This window comes from Ranitomeya variabilis, chromosome 5 (genome assembly GCF_051348905.1).
Source record: "Ranitomeya variabilis isolate aRanVar5 chromosome 5, aRanVar5.hap1, whole genome shotgun sequence".
Taxonomy (NCBI): Eukaryota; Metazoa; Chordata; class Amphibia; order Anura; family Dendrobatidae; genus Ranitomeya; species Ranitomeya variabilis.
In genome coordinates this window covers 617,046,893-617,059,406 of record NC_135236.1, presented here as the reverse complement: position 1 = coordinate 617,059,406, position 12,514 = coordinate 617,046,893, and positions in this window count along the sequence as shown.

Genomic DNA, 12,514 nt, shown 5'->3' with positions numbered 1-12,514 from the left:
AAGTAAATCAAACTTCTGTGAAATCAAGCTGTCCACTTGGGAAGTAACACTGTATGACAATCAATTTCACATGCTGTTGGGCAAAGGGAATAGACAACAGATGGAAATTATTGGCAGTAATCAAGACACACTCAGTAAAGGAGTGGCTCTGCAGGTGGGGACCACAGACCACATCTCAGTACCAATGCTTTCTGGCTGATGTTTTGGTCACTTTTGAATGTTGGTTGTGCTTTCACACTCATTGTAGCATGAGACGGACTCTACAACAGGGGTGTCAAACTGCATTCCTTGAGGGCCGCAAACAACAGGTCATGTTTTCAGGATTTCCTTGTATTGCACAGGTGATAATTTAACCACCTGCACAGATAATGATTCCTGCTCCTTGTGCAATGCTAAGGAAATCTTGAAAACACGTATGGTTTGAGGCCCTCGAGGATTGCAGTTTGACACCCCTGCTCTACAAGACACGCAAGTGGCTCAGGTAGTGCAGCTCATCCAGGATGGCACATCAATGCCCGCTGTGGCAAGGTTTGCTGTGTCTGTCAGCGTAGTGTCCAGAGGCTGGAGGCGCTACCAGGAGACAGGCCAGTATACCAGGAGACGTAGAGGGGGCTGTAGGAGGGCAACAACCCAGCAGCACGACCGCTACCTCAGCCTTTGTGCAAGGAGGAACAGGAGGAGTACTGCCAGAGCCCTGCAAAATGACCCCCAGCAGGCCACAAATGTGCATGTGTCTTCACAAACAGAAACCGACTCCATGATAATGGTCTGAGTGTCCGACGTCCACAGATGGGGGTTGTGCTCACAGCCCAACTCTGTGCAGGATGCTTGGCATTTGCCACAGAACACCAGGATTGGCAAATTTGCCACTGGTGCCCTGTGCTCTTCACAGATGAAAGCAGGTTCACACTGAGCACGTGACAGAGTCTGGAGACGCCGTGGGGAGCGATCTGCTGCCTGCAACATCCTTCAGCATGATCGGTTTGGCAGTGGGTCAGTAATGGCGTGGGGTGGCATTTCTTTGGAGGGCCGCACAACCCTCCATGTGCTCGCCAGAGGTAGCTTGACTGCCATTAGGTACAGAGATGAGATCCTCAGACCCCCTTGTGAGACCATATGCTGGTGCGGTTGGCCCTGGGTTCCTCCTAATGCAGGACAATGCCAGACCTCATGTGACTGGAGTGTGTCAGCAGTTCCTGCAAGATGAAGGCATTGTAGCTATGGACTGGCCCACCCGTTCCCCAGACCTGAATCCGATTGAACACATCTGGGACATCATGTCTCGCACCATCCACCAATGTCACATTGCACCAAAGACTTTCCAGGAGTTGGCGGATGCATTAGTCCAGGTCTGGGAGGAGATCCCTCAGGAGACCATCCACCGCCTCATGAGGAGCATGCCCAGGCATTGTAGGGAGGTCATACAGGCATGTGTAGGCCACACACACTACTGAGCATCATTTCCTTGTCTTGAGCCCACTAGGACTACCCTGGAGGAACCTTCAGCTGAAGAGGGCTTATTTGAATGAGAGGCTGGTGCCAAGAAAGGGAGCTTTTCTCTGACTTGGTATTTGCCTTGTTAATAATTTTATTTTTGGTCAAATTTTATTACATCTGCAGTTAATTTAAATAATAAAACCTTTGGTGATAGGTTCTCTCAGAGACAAGGGACTTGGAGTCTTTAGTGGGGATGAGACCAAGATATTGTTCCAGGAATTTATTTCCTGAGGTAAAGCCCATACCACCTGATCCAGCATCAGATGGGGAGTCTTGGGAGCTGCCCTCAGTATCCTGAGGCAGGCAATGACGGTGTTGCCTCCAACTCCATGTCTGCACCTTTTTTTTACCGATTCTTCCCTGTGAACTGATTGCCGTTGTGACTTTGGTGGCATAACATCTCCGCTAATGTGGGCTCCTTTTACAAGATACCAGTCCAGTGATATTAGATGGGCCTTGGTTCTCCGAGCCCTCAGTAATGATTCAGCTCATCTCTCCTCCTTCGCTTTGACCAATGTGTTGTACACGGATATTGGATTATTTTCTCTCTGGTAACGTTGAGGTCTGGAACAGCACTTTTATGTGGCCATCAGGCATTTCTTGGCCCAAACTCTAGATCCAAGTAAACTAATATTTGGGGAGGTGAAGCCTTCTGGAGATTGAATTTTGATCCAGTGAGAAACGCGAATATTTATATCTGGGGGTTGAAAGTCAATAATTTGATTACAAGAAAGGCCACAAGGTGGCAGCAGAGCTCAGCAAATATTATTATTATTATTATTATTTTTATAGCGCAATTTATTCCATGTACATGTGAAAAGGGATATACATAATAAAATCAATTTTCCTTAGGGATTGTCTGGAGGTTTATTTCACCTCACTATTATGTATATCTCATGGAGGTCCTGTTTCTATTTCTTATCTTATTTCCTCTATTGTTTTTATTATGTGGAGGAGAAGGAGGTGGATGGTGAGGTTGAGGCCCCCAGACAGGCTGTTCTAGCTTGAGTCTACAAAGATGATGTCTTGTAAGATGGCGTCTTTGGTGCCCAAACCAGCAGTTTTGTGGAGAGGAGATTGTGTAGAGTGCCCGGGTCGTATACCTCACACCCTGCTCCTGCACAGAGATGTGAGATGTTCTGCACTGGGACTCTGGTATTCGGGGGTCTCTGGCATTATCTGTTGTGCATTCGCGGTTTGTGTCAGGCTCATGTCTCACGGGATGCTGGTGGGAAATCTCACCTCTGTATTCAGGCACCGTGGGTTATGTCACTTCTCTCTGTGAGGGGCTGGGACAGGATCGGTCCTCTGTGTGCAGGGGAAGGGGTGCTCAGTCTCTGTCCCTCCATCAGTGGTCAGGTCCTCTGCGGATATTCTTGGCTGCTGGTACACAGGTAAGACCACAAGGTCAGAGGGGTCCGTGTGGGTAGTTTAGGGCACTTTTATCTGGAGAAAAATACTTTTAAAAAAGTTTAAGGAAGGAAGCTGTGCTCATGCACTTCTTCCCTACTTGGAGCCTAGGCCACGCTCACCTTGTTTTTCTTTTTTTTACATTTCTCTATTGTTAAATGAGATGATAGGAGAGGTGATTCAAATTTGTTGTTTTTTTTTAACTTATTACTTTATTTGTTAATATATTTAGCAGAGTATCATCTGATCACTTGTAACAGTCTTCTATGATGCCCAGCCACGGTCAACGTTGCACGGGAGTCTTCAGCTGGCCCCCGGCTTTGACAGGAAACCATCAGCTCCCAAAGATCAAGTCACAGAGGGACGATGGGCACCTAACCTACTGTCTGCCAGATTGTGGCGCTTAAATGCCACTGTCAGCAATTGATAGTGGCATTTAAGAGGTTAACAGCAGATCGGTGTATTCAAATTATGCCCCATAGTTCGGAGTAGGGTTGAGCGACTTTTACTTTTTTAGGATCGAGTCTGGTTTCGCGAAACCCAACTTTGTCAAAAGTTGAGTCGAGTGAAATCGTCCGATTATCGAGCAAAGTCGGGGATCGGCCGAAACACGAAACCCAATGTAAGTCAATGGGAGAGCAAAGTCGGCAGTGAGTGGAGGACAGGAAAACACCTACAGTGCCCATTTTAATGTCAAAAACATCAATTCGTGTCACTTAAGCTTGTGAATCTTAATTTACCTTATAATAATAGTTAGGCATTGGAAATTGGGGGTCATTTGGCTAAAGTTGTGGGGGGGTAGGGCTGGCTCAAGGTTTTTGTGGGCCCAGGAAACGCGGACTACGTCACGGCGGTGGAGCAAGGAGAGGTTAGTATTTCAACTTTGCAAGTGCTGTGATCCTGAGCAAGCAGGGGGGGTCCACTCGTTCGTATTGGCACTGGCACAGGGCCCCTCAAAGTACGGCGTTGTGTTTGATGGCGGGGGCGCCTCCCACCGGCAGAGACACTTTTGCGTACTATGAGGGGCCCTGTGACAGTGACGTCACCAACGAGTATGCCCCCCCACCTGATGAAGGAACCTGCACTTTCATCTGCGCCTTCCTCTTTGTCCCCGTGTAAGGTGGTATAGTATGCAGGAATGGGAACCTGAATTTCAGCAGGGTCAGATTCTGGCTGTGTAGAGTGCAATGGGAATGTAGTGGTCTGGACCAATCTACCAGCAGACTCATGTAGCACTGGCTGGGCAATGGGTAGGATGAGGAGGAAACACAGATATAGGCCCAAATAATAAAGTGGGCTAAATGCAGTTCAAAATTGGTAACAGGACTAACCAGGTGGCATTGCTTTGTTCAGTGGAGGACAATGGAATGAGAGGCAGCCACAGTTAGTAGGCCCAAATAATAAAGTGGGCCAAATAAAGTTCAAAATTGGTAACAGGAGTAAACAGGCGGCACTGCTTTGTTCAGTGGAGGAGAACACCAAAGAGCGGCAGACACCGTTAGTATGCCCCAACCAAACTAGTAGCCCCAACGCAGTTAAATATCTGATATAGGCCGAAAGCCTGAAGATTGAAGCTCAGCTTTGTTCAGTGGAGGAGAACACCAAGGAGCGGCAGACACCGTTAGTAGGCCCAACCAAACTAGTATCCCAAATGCAGTTTCATATTAAAAATGTATAGGCCGGAAGCCAGAAGATTGAAGCTCAGGAAAAAAAACCAGGAGAACACCAAGGAGTGGCAGACACCGTTTGTAGGCCCCAACCAAACTAGTAGGCCAAATGCAGTTTAAAATTTGTAAATATAGGCCGAAAGCCTGAAGATTGAAGCTCAGCTTTGTTCAGTGGAAGAGAACACCAAGGAGCGGCAGACACCGTTAGTAGGCCCCAACCAAACTAGTATCCCAAATGCAGTTTCATATTAAAAATATAGGCCGAAAGCCAGAAGATTGAAGCTCAGGAAAAAAAACACAGGAGAACACCAAGGAGCGGCAGACACCGTTAGTATGCCCCAACCAAACTAGTAGGCCAAATGCAGTTTAAAATTTGTAAATATAGGCCAAAAGCCTGAAGATTGAAGCTCAGCTTTGTTCAGTGGAGGAGAACACCAAGGAGCGGCAGACACCGTTAGTAGGCCCCAACCAAACTAGTATCCCAAATGCAGTTTCATATTAAAAATATAGGCCGAAAGCCAGAAGATTGAAGCTCAGGAAAAAAAACCAGGAGAACACCAAGGAGCGGCAGACACCGTTTGTAGGCCCCAACCAAACTAGTAGCCCCAATGCAGTTAAATATCTGCTATAGGCCGAAAGCCTGAAGATTGAAGCTCAGCTTTGTTCAGTGGAGGAGAACACCAAGGAGCGGCAGACACCGTTAGTAGGCCCAACCAAACTAGTAGCCCCAATGCAGTTTTCAAATTCCTATAGGCTGAAAACCTGACAATTGAAGCTCAGCTCTTTTCAGAGGAGGACAGCTGTATTGAGTGGCGCAGACAGACACAGGTAGTAGGCCTTAAACAAAAAAGTTGGCTCAATGCAGTTTAAAAAAGGTTACAGGGGTACACAGGCAGCATTGGTGTGGTCAGCGGAGGACGATTGGAAGGAGGGACCGCAGACAGACTTACTAGGCCTAAAATAAAAAAGTAGGCTCTATGCAGGTTTAAATAGGTTACAGGGGTACACAGGCAGCATTGGTGTGTTCAGCGGAGGACAATTGCACCGAGGGGCAGTTAGTAGGGCCAAAAAAGTAATAGGCAAAATGCAGTTAAAAACAGGTTACAGGAGTATGCAGGCGGCCTAGCTTTGTTCAGTGGAGGACAACTGTAAGGAGCGTCTGACACAGTTAGTAGGCCAAAATAATAAAGTGAGGTTAATGTCTGGCAAAAAAAAATTCACAAATAAACAGGTGGCATACTTAGGTACATGGGTGGGTTCCTCTGCTGACTTGCAGACAGTGGTAGTTGGCGCAAAGTATTAACTGGTGTAAATGTAGGACAGGGCCCCTGAATATATTTACTAGCCTCAATCATGTCAACAAATTGGTATTGGCAGTGCCATTGAAGGATTTAACAGCACAGACTAAACAGTGGTGGAGCAGTGAGAGGTAATTTTGCAAGTGGTAGAGCACTGTTTGAGCTGCATCAGCTGCAAATGGAGAAATTGGAGCAGTCAGTAAGACGAGTCCAAAAGCAAGATCTTTTTACAGGAAAGTTAGGTGTCAGCAGGGAAAGGTGGGACAAAATAATTAGAAATCCATGATTGGTTCATTTTAATAAAGGTTAGATCATCAACATTTTGGGTAGCCAGACGAGTCCTTTTTTCGGTCAGTATTGAACCAGCAGCACTGAATACTCTTTCTGATAGCACACTAGCAGCTGGGCAAGCAAGCTCCTGTAATGCATGTTCTGCCAATTCAGGCAATGTGTCTATTTTGGATGCCCAGTAATCAAATGGGAATGACGTGTGAGGGAGAACATCGATAAGGGAGGAAAAATAGTTAGTAACCATACTGGACAAATGTTGTCTCCTGTCACTTTGAATTGATGCAGCAGTACCTGTCGTGTCTGCGATCATTGCAAAATCACTCCACAACCTGGTCATAAAACCCCTCTGTCCAATGCCACTTTGGATTTGTGCACCTCTAACACCTCTGCCCTGTTGCCCCCTGCAGCTCGTGTGAGAACCATCACCGCCGCTGTGTGCTGGGAAAGCCTGAACCAAGCGGTCTACAAGAGTTGTTTGTTTGGTAGCCAATATTTGCTCAAGGTTCTCATGTGGCATGATATTTTCCAATTTCCCTTTATAGCGTGGATCCAGGAGGCAGGCCAACCAGTAATCGTCATCGGTCATCATTTTGATAATGCGGGGGTCCCTATTTAGGATACGCAAGGCATAATCCGCCATGTGGGCCAATGTTCCAGGTGTCAATTCACTGCTTGTGCTGGGTTGAGGAGCACTTTCTGGCAAATCAACATCACTTGTCTCCCGCAAAAATCCTGTACCTAACCTTGCAACGCCCTAGTATCTATTGCCCCCTGAGAAGCTTCCTCCTCCCATAAATATTCATTCCCATCATCCTCGTCCTCTTCGTCTGCCACCTCGTCCAGGAGACTTCCCTGAGCAGACAATGGCTGACTGTCATCCAGGCTTCCCTCATCCTCGGCTGCAGACGCCTGCTCCTTTATGTGCGTCAAACTTTGCATCAGCAGACGCATTAGGGGGATGCTCATGCTTATGATGGCTTCCTCTGCACTAACCAGGCGTGTGCATTCCTCAAAACACTGAAGGATTTGACACAGGTCTTGTAGCTTCGACCACTGCACACCTGACAACTCCATGTCTGCCATCCAACTGCCTGCCCGTGTATGTGTATCCTCCCACGAATTAATTACAGCACGCCTCTGTTCGCACAGCCTCTGAAGCATGTGCAGTGTGGAGTTCCACCTTGTTGCAACGTTGATTATTAGGCGGTGCTGGGGAAGATTGAGCGATCGCTGATGGTTCTGCATACGGCTGGAGTGTACGGGCAACCGGCGATTGTGCGAGCAAAATCTTCGCACCTTCAGGAGCATGGCGGGTAACCCTGGATAACTTTTCAGGAAGCACTGCACCACCAGGTTCAAGGTGTGAGCCAGGCAAGGAATGTGTTTCAGTTGTGAAAGGGCTATGGCAGCCATAAAATTCGTTCGGTTATCACTGACTACCTTGCCTGCCTCAAGATGTACACTGCCCAGCCATGACCGAGTTTCTTGCTGCAAGAACTCGGCCAGAACTTCCACGGTGTGTCTGTTGTCGCCCAAACACTTCATTTCCAACACAGCCTGCTGACGCTTACCACTAGCTGTTCCATAATGGGACACCTCGTGTGCAACACTGGCAGCTGCGGATGGAGTGGTCGTGTGACTGCGGTCTGTGGACGAGCTCTCGCTTCTGCTGGAGGAGGAGGAGGAGGGGTGGCGAACGCCTACAGCCAACTGTTTCCTAGACCGTGGGCTAGGCAGAACTGTCCCAATATGGCTGTCCCCTGTGGACCCTGCATCCACCACATTAACCCAGTGTGCCGTGATGGCCACGTAACGTCCCTGGCCGTGCCTACTGGTCCATGCATCTGTTGTGAGGTGCACCTTTCTACTGACAGATTGCCTGAGTGCATGGACAATGCGGTCTTTGACATGCTGGTGGAGGGCTGGGATGGCTTTTCTCGCAAGGAAGTGTCGACTGGGTAGGTCATAGTGTGGCACTGCGTAGGCCATCAGGGCTTTGAAAGCTTTGCTTTCAACCAACCGGTAGGGCATCATCTCTAACGAGATTAGTCTAGCAATGTGGGCGTTCAAACCCTGTGTACGCGGATGAGAGGATGAGTACTTCCTTTTCCTAACGAGAGTCTCTTGTAGGGTGAGCTGGACTGGAGAGCTGCATATGTTGGAACTAGCGGGGGTGGTGGTGGACATGGCAGACTGAGAGAGGGTTGGTGTTGGTATTCTTGCTGTTAGCCTACATACAGTGTTTCCTACCAAGAACCTGGTGATTCCCTGACTGCTTTGGCCTTGCGACGATACCTCCACATTTGCTGCAGGTGGTGTCGTAAACGGTGGGCTTACAGTGAGGGAAGGAATGTAGCGTTGCTGACTAGCTTCATTGTGAGCAGGTGCAACAACGTTACGGGACGTTTGGTAGTTAGTCCAGGCTTGCAAGTGCATGGTGGTTAAATGTCTACACATGCAAGTTGTATTTAAATTTTTGACATTCTGACCTCTACTAAAGGTCCTTGAGCATTTCTTACAGATAACTTTGCACTGATCATTCGTATCTTGGTTAAAAAATTGCCAGACTGCACTCATCCTACTATCGAATACCTTTTCAGGCATTGCACATTGTGCTAATTTAACCGGATGGCCATGCTGTCCTACAACTGTTTTTGGTTTTGACACACGTTTTTGGCCAGATACGGGCCTGCCAGATGAAAGCTGTTGCGATGTTGATGCCTGCTGCGGCTCCTCCTCCTCCGCTTCAGAGCTACTGCCAACGGCACCCTGTTCCCACAATGGCTGCCAATCGGGGTCAACAACTGGGTCATCTATCACCTCCTCTTCTATGTCTTGTGCACCTTCCTGTGTGTCACCGTGTAAGGTGCTATAGCGTTCGGGACAGGGCACCATAGTCTCATGAGGGTCAGATTCTGGCTCAGTACACTGTGAGGGCAATGTTGTGATCTGAGTCAATGGAACAGCATAATATTCTAGCTGTGGCTGTGCATCTGTGCACTCCATGTCCGATTCATCTTGTAATGGGCATGACCTGTTAACAATTTCCCTTTCTGACCCAGGCACGGTATGTGTAAAGAGCTCCATGGAGTAACCTGTTCTGTCGCCTGACGCATCCTTCACTGTTGTTCTGGGTGAAGGACACAAGGAAGCGACTTGTTTCTGATCGGAAGCATCCACTGACGACGCTCTGCTTTTAAATTTTGCACTTTCCGAAGAGGAGGCGAAAGAGCTAGAGGCAGAGTCAGCAAGGAAAGCCAAAACTTTTTCCTGCTGCTCCGGCTTTAAAAGCGGTTTTCCAACTCCCAGAAAAGGGAGCGTTTGAGGCCTTGTGTAGCCAGACGATGACGCTGGCTCAACAACTCGAGACTTAGATGCTATATTGCTTTTCCCACGACCACCTGATGCTCCACGACCACCACCACTACCATCATTACCAGCTGGCAATGACCGCCCACGGCCACGACCTCTTCCACCAGACTTCCTCATTCTTGGAAAAATGTAACCAAACTAACAACCGTTATATGGTACTGTAAAACCAGGTAGAAGGTGTAACTAAACTTGTTGTGAATTTAAATTTCCCTTTATAGGTGTGGGAGACTGCTGGGAAAATCAGGCCCACTGTATTACACTACACAGTGTACGTGGCAGAAAGTGGCTGGCAGATATGCCACAAACAGGACTGACGCAGATGCACTCAGTGGCAATATAAATATCCCTTTTTATGTGTGGGAGACAGCAGAAAAATCAGGCCCACTGTATTACACTACAGTTTTAATGGCGGAAAGTGGCTGGCAGATATATATATAAAAAAAAGGGACTGTGCTACATTAATAATCTCTCTACAATGATCCCAAGACAAGTATGGCAGCCAGCAATAAAAAAGACTGCTGCACACAAAAGTGTGGACAAACAAAGAAACAAGATAACTGTGCAGAAAGGAGCAACAGGATTTTTGCTTTGAAAAAAGCAGTTGGTTTGCACAGCAGCGTACAAACAGCAATGCAGCTATCAGGGAGCCTTATAAGCTACAGAGCTGATGCACAGAAATCTAGCCTCCACTGTCCCTGCAAAGAAAAGGTGGTGTTGGACAGTGGAAATCGCTACAGCACAAGCGGTTTGGGGGTAATATTTCCTCCCTAACAATATCCCTGCTTCTGACAAAGCTACAGCAACCTCTCCGTATGCTCAGATCGGCAGAAGTAAGATGGCGGTCGGCGTGCACACCCCTTTATAGCCCCTGTGACGCCGCAGAAAGCAAGCCAATCACTGTCATGCCCTTCTCTAAGATGGTGGGGACCGAGACCTATGTCATCACGCTGCCCACACTCTGCGTGCTCCTTCATTGGCTGAGAAATGGCGCTTAAAGCGTCATATGAAATGCGACCTTGGCGACTTTGGCGCGAAGATTGCCGACCGCATGGGATGATATGTTTTATTTTTTGTCTCCACTCTTTTTTACTGCTGTATTTATTTCCTTTGGTACTTTTTTTGTACAGACATAATATATTTGTATATATTTTTTCTCCATGCATATATTTAGTTCCATTCTGATCCTTGAATATATTCACAATCTGTATTTTTACATTGTGGTACATATATTTTTTAATGTGAAACGCAGATGTAATGGGGAACGATCATGTGACTAGGAAGTCACCATTATGTGTTATATTGTAGTAGTTGGGGATTTGTTCTTTGTGCCAGTCATTGCACTAGTTACCTATCCACTCCATAATTCAATATAAACTTATTACCCTCACCCACAAAGCACTCCATGGCCCAGCACCACTGTACATCTCCTCCCTGGTCTCAGCCTACCACCCTACCCGTACTCTCCATTCTGCTAATGACCTGAGGTTAGCATCCTCAATAATTAGAACCTCCCACTCCCATCTCCAAGACTTCTCACGAGCTGCACCAATTCTTTGGAATGCACTACCCAGGATAATTCAATTAATTCCCAATACCCACAGTTTTAAACGTGTCCTAAAAACGCATTTCTTCAGACTGGCCCACCGCCTCAACGCATTTACCTAACTATCCCTGTGTGGCCCATTCAAAATGTTCTTCATAACCAGGACCCTTGTATCATGTTCTCACACGCTTTATGCATCTAACAGCCCTCTGTGTCTGTACTTTTACACATTCTGGTTGGTAACCCGTTCAAGCAGCTTTACATGAACACCCGATTTCGTACACTATGGCTGGTCAGAACAATGAAAGCAATTGTTACCATCCACCTCTCGTGTCTCCCCTTTTTCCTCATAGATTGTAAGCTTGTCAGCAGGGCCCTCATTCCTCTTGGTATCTGTTGTTTATGTGATTATTGTTATGCTGTAATGTCTATTGTCTGTACAAGTCCCCTCTATAATGTAAAGTGCGGCGGAATATGTTTGTGGTATAGAAATAAAATTATTATTTAAATTGTTAAAGTTATACCTGATGAAGAAGTCAGACAGACTTCGAAACGCGTTGTCTGGAATAAAGATTCTTTAGTTTTTCTACCCTCATGCCATTTTATTATCTTTATGTAACACTGACAGCATCCAGTTTCTTACTGCTATTTTCTCTATGAATTTTTTATATATTCTTTCCCCAGGAGTCTCAGTTTCTGGCTTGGTGGGTGCGGCAGCAGTCAGGAGAGTCTACATTCCTATGCCAATCGCAAAGTTGTGTCTGGTCCTGCACAACCAAAACAGATAATAATAATAATAATCTTTATATAGCGCTAACATATTCCGCAGCGCTTTACAGTTTTTGCACACATTATCATCGCTGTCCCCGATGGGGCTCACAATCTAAATTCCCTATCAGTATGTCTTTGGAATGTGGGAGGAAACCAGAGTACCCGGAGGAAACCCACGCAAACACGGAGAGAACATACAAACTCTTTGCAGATGTTGTCCTTGGTGGGGTTTGAACCCAGGACTCCAGCGCTGCAAGGCTGTAGTGCTAACCACTGCACCACCGTGCACTTCATAGAATCATATAATGTCAGGGTATGTGCCGATGATCAAGAAGTGGCAGTGGTTTGGACACCGCTCATGTTCACTGCGTCCAAAGCGCTGCCATCTATTGAATGGAGGTGAATCCGCATGTGATCACTGAACCGTGCGGATTCACTGAGTCCAATAGATTGTACTGGTGAAACTTCTCTTGCACAGACTCGTGTCTACACAAAAGAAATTGACATGCTGCAGTCTGGAGAGACGCGGCGCGTGTCCGTCTCCGCGGGTGAGCCATGGGGGTCTCTGAAAGCATAATGGACATGGGATTTCTCGAAATCCCATCCACTATGCTGTAACATCTGAACGCTGAACAAGTACGCAGCATCCAACCAGCAGCATTTAC